Below are 6,556 nucleotides of genomic sequence, written 5' to 3' on the forward strand. Positions count from 1 at the left end.
AAGTCAGCTATCAAATTAAAATTTGATGTTTTGAATTTGACGTCTCATTTTGAGATGCTCTAACGATGAAATGCCTAGTCTAACTAAACTTTTAAGACTTGTCTCGAAAGTGCTTTTAAATGACTGAAAACGGTTTCAGAAAAAATGATTTTGGATTCTAAAAGCATTTAAGTTCTTCTTACAAGAGACATGAAGTACTTAAAGTACTTTTTCACGATTCACTTGTATTTTGAATAAAGATTAGTTTTAAAAAATATTTTTATTAAAAACTTTTTCAGCCATTTAAAAACATTTTCCAAACGAACCATAATTTTACATCTTCGATCCATTTTTGTATGTTTTTGTATTTCACTATAGACATGATAACTGTTCTCTCTCTCTCTCTCTATATATATATACGCCTCTTAATTTTGTTTGTTATTTTCGTAATTTATTTAATTTGATTGTTAAATATAAAAATATATGAATATGAGAAGACAAGATTATCGTTTCTCTTCACCATATTTCTTATGTTTTAAATCTTTTCTCCTGAGTTTTGGAGATGTCATTCTCAACTGGATAAAATACACTCTCATCCACATGTCAAATATCTATATTTTCCTACACATACCATGAATTTGTTGGCGGTCAATGAAGGATTATAAATGATTGCAATATATTAAGTAATTCTTATTGGAGGGTAAAAAGGAACATTACATAGATCGTTTGTTATACGTTCTCTGATTTTCAAGTATCAAAACAAGCTTGATCCTTCAAGGGTTAGTCTGCAAAGCTTGTCTGTCTTCCTTCTTCTTTTTCGCTTATACGTTCTCTGATTTGTTCTAGTTTATATTAATTTTGTTTGGATCAAGAAAAATATATTAAAGGGAAAATTCTTGAGTACAATCGTTCCCTACAGAATCAAGTTGAAGAGCATGAAGAGCAAATGAAGGCATACAATGATCCCAAATATGACAATCAGTAATAAGAAGGATTTGGCAAGCGATGCTTTATAAATATGTTTCTAGTTAGTGGAATCAAAATTGGTCGCCGCCCACTTGATATCTTTAATAATAGGAATCGGATTCCATGGCGTCACATCCCGGTCCAACACTGACTAAATGACCAACTTAGAGTCACCTTCAACCATAATCTTTGTATAGCCCTTCCTCTGAGCCAAAAAAGGCCCTGTCTGAGAGCCTTAGCCTTCACTTTTGAAATAGTGGCACCATCCAGATTTAAAGCTCAGCCTCCAATAAGCTACACATTATGATTCCTTAAGACAAATTTGCCGCCGCCGCCTTGTTCCCAACCACAAAATAGTCAAAATTTAACTTAACAAAACTCTTATTTGACAGATGCCATTTAACAATTGTATAGCCCTTCTAGTTTATATTAATGAAATTGTCGTTTTTTTATTGGGATTTGGACTTGTCGTTTAGAGAGTTGGGAAAATGAAGGTGCATAAGCTATACATTGAAAGTTCTTAAGAGAATAATCAAACAATTAAGTTAAGCAATTAATAAGTTAAAACGACGTAAGCTTTCTCGTTTAGACTCTTTTCTGAATTTCAAATACATGCAGTCAATTCCATAGGAGAAAATGACATATCTAACTTTCCGTCCTAGCTTTCTATGAGGAAAGTAGGTTTACATTATCAAAAATAGAAAGTTGATAAATATGAATTTAACACAAGATCCACAAGAACTGCAGGAAAATGGCTCGTTATACAAAATACCATAATATAATTGGTTAACAAAAAATTTCACCATAATTCCAACCAGTCATATTACAATACATTGGTTTACCAAGCCATAAATTAAATTCGATTTGGATTATTATGACGCTGGCTCTCCCGCTTGGGGAGACCATGGGAGAGCACCCCTCCAAAGTGCAATGGAGGTCACAAATATAGGCTACGAGTCTTCTTGATCGCCCATTGATCTTGTCCAGGTAAGTAATTCGATTTGAATTATCGACAGAAAATAAAGGTTGAAGTCCCATCAGAAGCTGATGTGGTGCAACGCACATAATATGTCCTTTTTCCCTTTATATTCATGATAGAAATATAATTGGAAGGTGCTACGTCCATAGTACGGACCGTACCCTTTCTTTTGAAAAGGAGACAACCGTCATGTGGGAGCCATTTATTGCGTTTTGCTGTTTAGATTTTAGAATCCAAACCCTCTCCTCTTCTTTTTTTTTTTTTGGTGAGAATTCGTAAATTCTGTTTATTCATCATGTATTGTGTGTTTCATCTTGTATTCTTGAATTATGACAAAGAAGATCAAGAGAGGATTTTGTTGGTAAATTTTTATGCCTTTCGGCCAAACGGGCACGTGCCACGTTTCTGGTGGATCCCTTATCTGTCAGCCACCCATTGCAACCATTCGGGTCTTTGGGAGTGGGGGCCGGGGGGGTGGGGGACCATGCTCCACAAGTCCACATACAAGCGTGGTCCAAAGGATTACAATTACAAACCCCAATAATAATTGTATAGGTTCTGTTTTTTGTTTTATTTGAATCAAGAAACAAATTTACATATGAAAAATGCTAACGAAATTTTCTTAAAAATAGGACTTTGTTGAATTATATGTTACTTCATAGTTTGACGTTAATTTTAGTGTAAATATTTAAAAAATTATGCAAAAAATATGAAGTGACAAATAATTTATAGAGAATCTCACTTTTAATATGTTCTATTAGGCAATCACCCACAGTGCACTCAAATGATGTTAGGTTTTTTTTTTAATTTTTTTATAGGTGTTAGTGATACAAATAATGAAATATTAAATTGTTGACCCTAAAAACTACTTTATACGTGGCGTGCAAGTCGAGTAACTAATGAGCTAACTACATCATTCGGTTATGTGCGGGTGTGCCAACTAGTTGGACAAGCTTGGCCGAGGAGTAAAATATGTTGATGTTGCGTTGAGTGCGCTGCTGACTTCTCGATCTTGCGATTGCGGCTGAGGAAGGAACACTCTCGGCCTTCGGGTTATACAGCCTGAAGACAAGGCTGCTAGTCTTGCAAAGTTCACGGATTGTTGGCACCGAGTTCGGTCACGGTGATTATATTCATGAGAGTATAAGCACGTCGAACTGGCTCTAAACTGTATGGACACAAGTACTCAAAGAAAATATATGTCTTGATGGTAAATGTGGTTCGGCTGTCAGAATGTCAAACTCTAAACCCTACTTGTGAATAACCAATCATAAACAACTCAGCGTTCAATGTGCCGAGTCTAGTAACATGTAACACCTCACTTCGCCGAGAAGGCTAATGAGATGACATCTACCAATAAGGACTCGCAAATCCTTTTAGGCCGAGACTTGGATAGATAACCAGTCGGCCTTGACGCAGTGCTGTTTATCCAAATTGAAGATGTTCACCGGTTGCCTTCACAGTGCTGTTTATCCAAACTGAAGATGTGTCGGCGGAAAAGAAACTAAAAAATCTCAAGGTTGTTGAGATGTTTCGCGTAGAGCAAGAATTTGCGCAGGGCAGTTTGTGTGTTGAGTTGGAGAGGGATTTCTCCGTCGCAAAGCATCTTGAATTTATAGCATTATGTCTTCTGCTTGGCACGGCTAGATAATAATCTTGTAGAGTCCAATTGCAACTCTAACTGGTGGAATGAAAAACTGACATAGGCTAAAGCCTATCTTCCAGATGGCTATCCGTAATTTTCAATAAATAAATAAAAACCTATCCAAGATTATCACATCATGACCAAAGACCTAGCCTACCTTAGCCTCATATCTCATCACCTGTAATGGAATTATCACATCATGACCATAGGCCTAGCCTACCTAGGCTTCTTATCTCATCACCCCCATCCATGCATGCAACTTGATCCCCTTTCTTTAATATTAGCTTGCAGCATATCCAATCCACACGTCCACACACACCCCAACTCAATTTGAATTGTACCGCTTGCTTAGGGATATAATTCACATCCTATTTATCCTGCTTAAGAATATGTCAAGATAATTCATATTAAAAGAATAATTATTATGATAAAAACCATAATATTATTTTTTAACAAAATTATATTCACTTTTCCATCCGACGATTGTGAGCTATGCTCACTTAACGGCCTTGATTGCACAAGCCGATGATGTAAATTTGGGTCCAAACATAAATAAAAAAAAATAGGGAGAATTATTTGAGAAGTAACTTGGAAGGAAAAGGGATATTTATTTGGGATGACTAGGCACTCTCACAATTAGGATTCTTATTTCTAAGGAAGACTTAAGCAAGCTTTTAATGTCACAATAGTGTTTTGAGCTGATAACGCAACGTCATGTATTTTAACGGCATTTTCATGTCAACAGTACATGATTGGTTCGTGAAGCTACGACTATGTCTTCAAAATTACACGTATTTTTCTCTTCTAGTTTGCGATTTATTATTTGCTTAAGCTCTATGTGTTTAAGAACTTAGTAAAAGTGGGTTGCTTGTTAAAAAAGAAAATTGAAGTTAATTACTCAAAGTGACAACAAATAAATGAGCAAATAGATCAATATATACATAAGATGAATGAGAATTTGTTAACTTTGTTTTGATAACGGTAGCGTTGCTTCTTTAATATGTAACTGAAAGTCAATCTTAGAAAAAAAATTGTTGACGGAAGTGAAATGAACAAGATTAAAGAAGAATAATCGTAATTATGTTAACTTTCCTTAAACCTGTCCAAATGCAATTCAATCAAAAGTTGAAAACCCTAATAATCCATGAGCTTTAACCTTTCTATTGCCCCCGTCTTTTTTACTGTTGTGTCACGTCTAATATTCATCACTGGGCCAACAAGCCCTATCCAATCACGTGGACGTGCCTGATTCTCATGCACATGCATACAACTCCCATTGGAGGAGATCTTATTATATACAAATTTTGTGACAAATATGCTTACTTTCTCTAAACAATTGTGTTTAATTAATTATCCGAATCTTTAAGTAAATCTTGAGGTCTTCCTTTCTTAACGATGCTTTGTCGGTGCTTACCACTTCTTCCTCGTATTAATCATGTGAAATTTGAAACAAAAGGGTATAAAATTCTAGCATATTATAATTAATTTTCTTTGGTTCCACGACAAAACCAAATATCATACTCCACTCATATCTCCTTGTGACCAAGGATGGATCCACATAGGGACCTGGGAGGTCCCAGGACCCGTCGACGATCCTAAATCACTGCTAGAAATTTTCCGGGGACCCCTCGTACTCGAGCATGAGGTATGTGTAGGTTGTAGGTTGTAGATTGCAGGTTGCAGTGGTTGTCTTCTTCTCGGAGAAGATGATCGTGCACGGAGAAGAAAGAAAATAGGGATCCTTCCAGCCTCTCTCCTCCTTGCTTCTGCTATGGTCTCATCCATCGGTGCCACCCACTTCTCCTCCAACCTTTCTCTGTCGTCTGGCGGGGCAGTACATAAACCCAAATTTCCCCAAATTATTTCAACCACCTTTGTAATTTTTCTTATGGGTGAAATTTCCTACATAAGGTTAGTAAGATGGATATGATCTGTCATGGGTTGGTGAAATTTGGGGGTGGAGCTGCCATGGCTTCGGGAGAATGGGGAGGGAGGCGGTTGGTGGAGGTATGGTAGCTATGTTTTTAGTGAGAGAGAAAGTGGATGTTAGGAAACTAGTAAAAGAGAAAAATGGTGTGTTTGGTTAGAAAGATAGTGGGAGTTTGGGGAGAGTTTTATTAATTTGACTGGTGTTTTAAATTTAGTGGTCCATATTAGATAATCAATAACTTAGGTACTTCCTAGTAACTTATGAAACCTCGTAATAGACGCTTGAATTATGATTTTATAATTTGTAATATTGTTTTGCATATGATTTTTGAATGAAATGCATTATATATAAATTTTCAATGTTGTTTTTGTCTATAAATTTTTTGACCTTTATTATTGGGACCCCCCGAGTTTAAAATTCTAAATCCGCCATTGTTTGTGACATAGAGATTTTTCAGTGTACTCGAGAACATACAGTTCGGCATACTAAGCGCAATGATATAATTAGTTAGAAACTTAATTTTTCCTTGCGACAAACCTACTCACTGTCAGAAAAATAAAAAATAAAAGTAATAGGAAGAAAAAAGTAGTAGTGAGAAAAATAGTGAATTAAAAGAGAATGTTATTTAAGTATTCTTGTTACATTTTTTCATCTCGAATATAAGAGAAAACGCTAAACTCAATGTCTGTTTAAGCTCATGCATCATGAGTCATACGAATAATTGAATAAACTCAAATTATATGTTGCTTTCTACTAGTTCTAGTCACGATAAAAATGAATGCATTAAGGGGGTCGTTGTCGCACATCTTCATCAAGTATTGATCATGCTTAATGAATTAATCACCACTATTCATTACATCATTTACATGTCAATTTCTCGCATATGAAATAGCTCAATATATACTAGCTAATTAGTATCTAAATATATAATGTTTATGTATCTTTCTTACTTCTTTTTGTCTTTTTATATATTGCGTTTTGTTTTTGCGAATCATTTTATTGATTAAGTAAAACTAAATGGGAGATTATTTGACACTCTAAAATTATCATTTCCAAT

The 6,556-nt window shown here is 35.3% G+C and overlaps 1 pseudogene; it reads right to left on the reverse strand.

Annotated features, from left to right (window-relative positions):
- Positions 1-1,812: 1,812 nt before the first annotated feature.
- On the reverse strand, positions 1,813-1,940 carry LOC114821244 (U1 spliceosomal RNA; annotated as a pseudogene).
- Between the last annotated feature and the right edge of the window lie 4,616 nt (positions 1,941-6,556).

The sequence above is a fragment of the Malus domestica genome, chromosome 14, assembly GCF_042453785.1.
Source record: "Malus domestica chromosome 14, GDT2T_hap1".
NCBI lineage: Eukaryota > Viridiplantae > Streptophyta > Magnoliopsida > Rosales > Rosaceae > Malus > Malus domestica.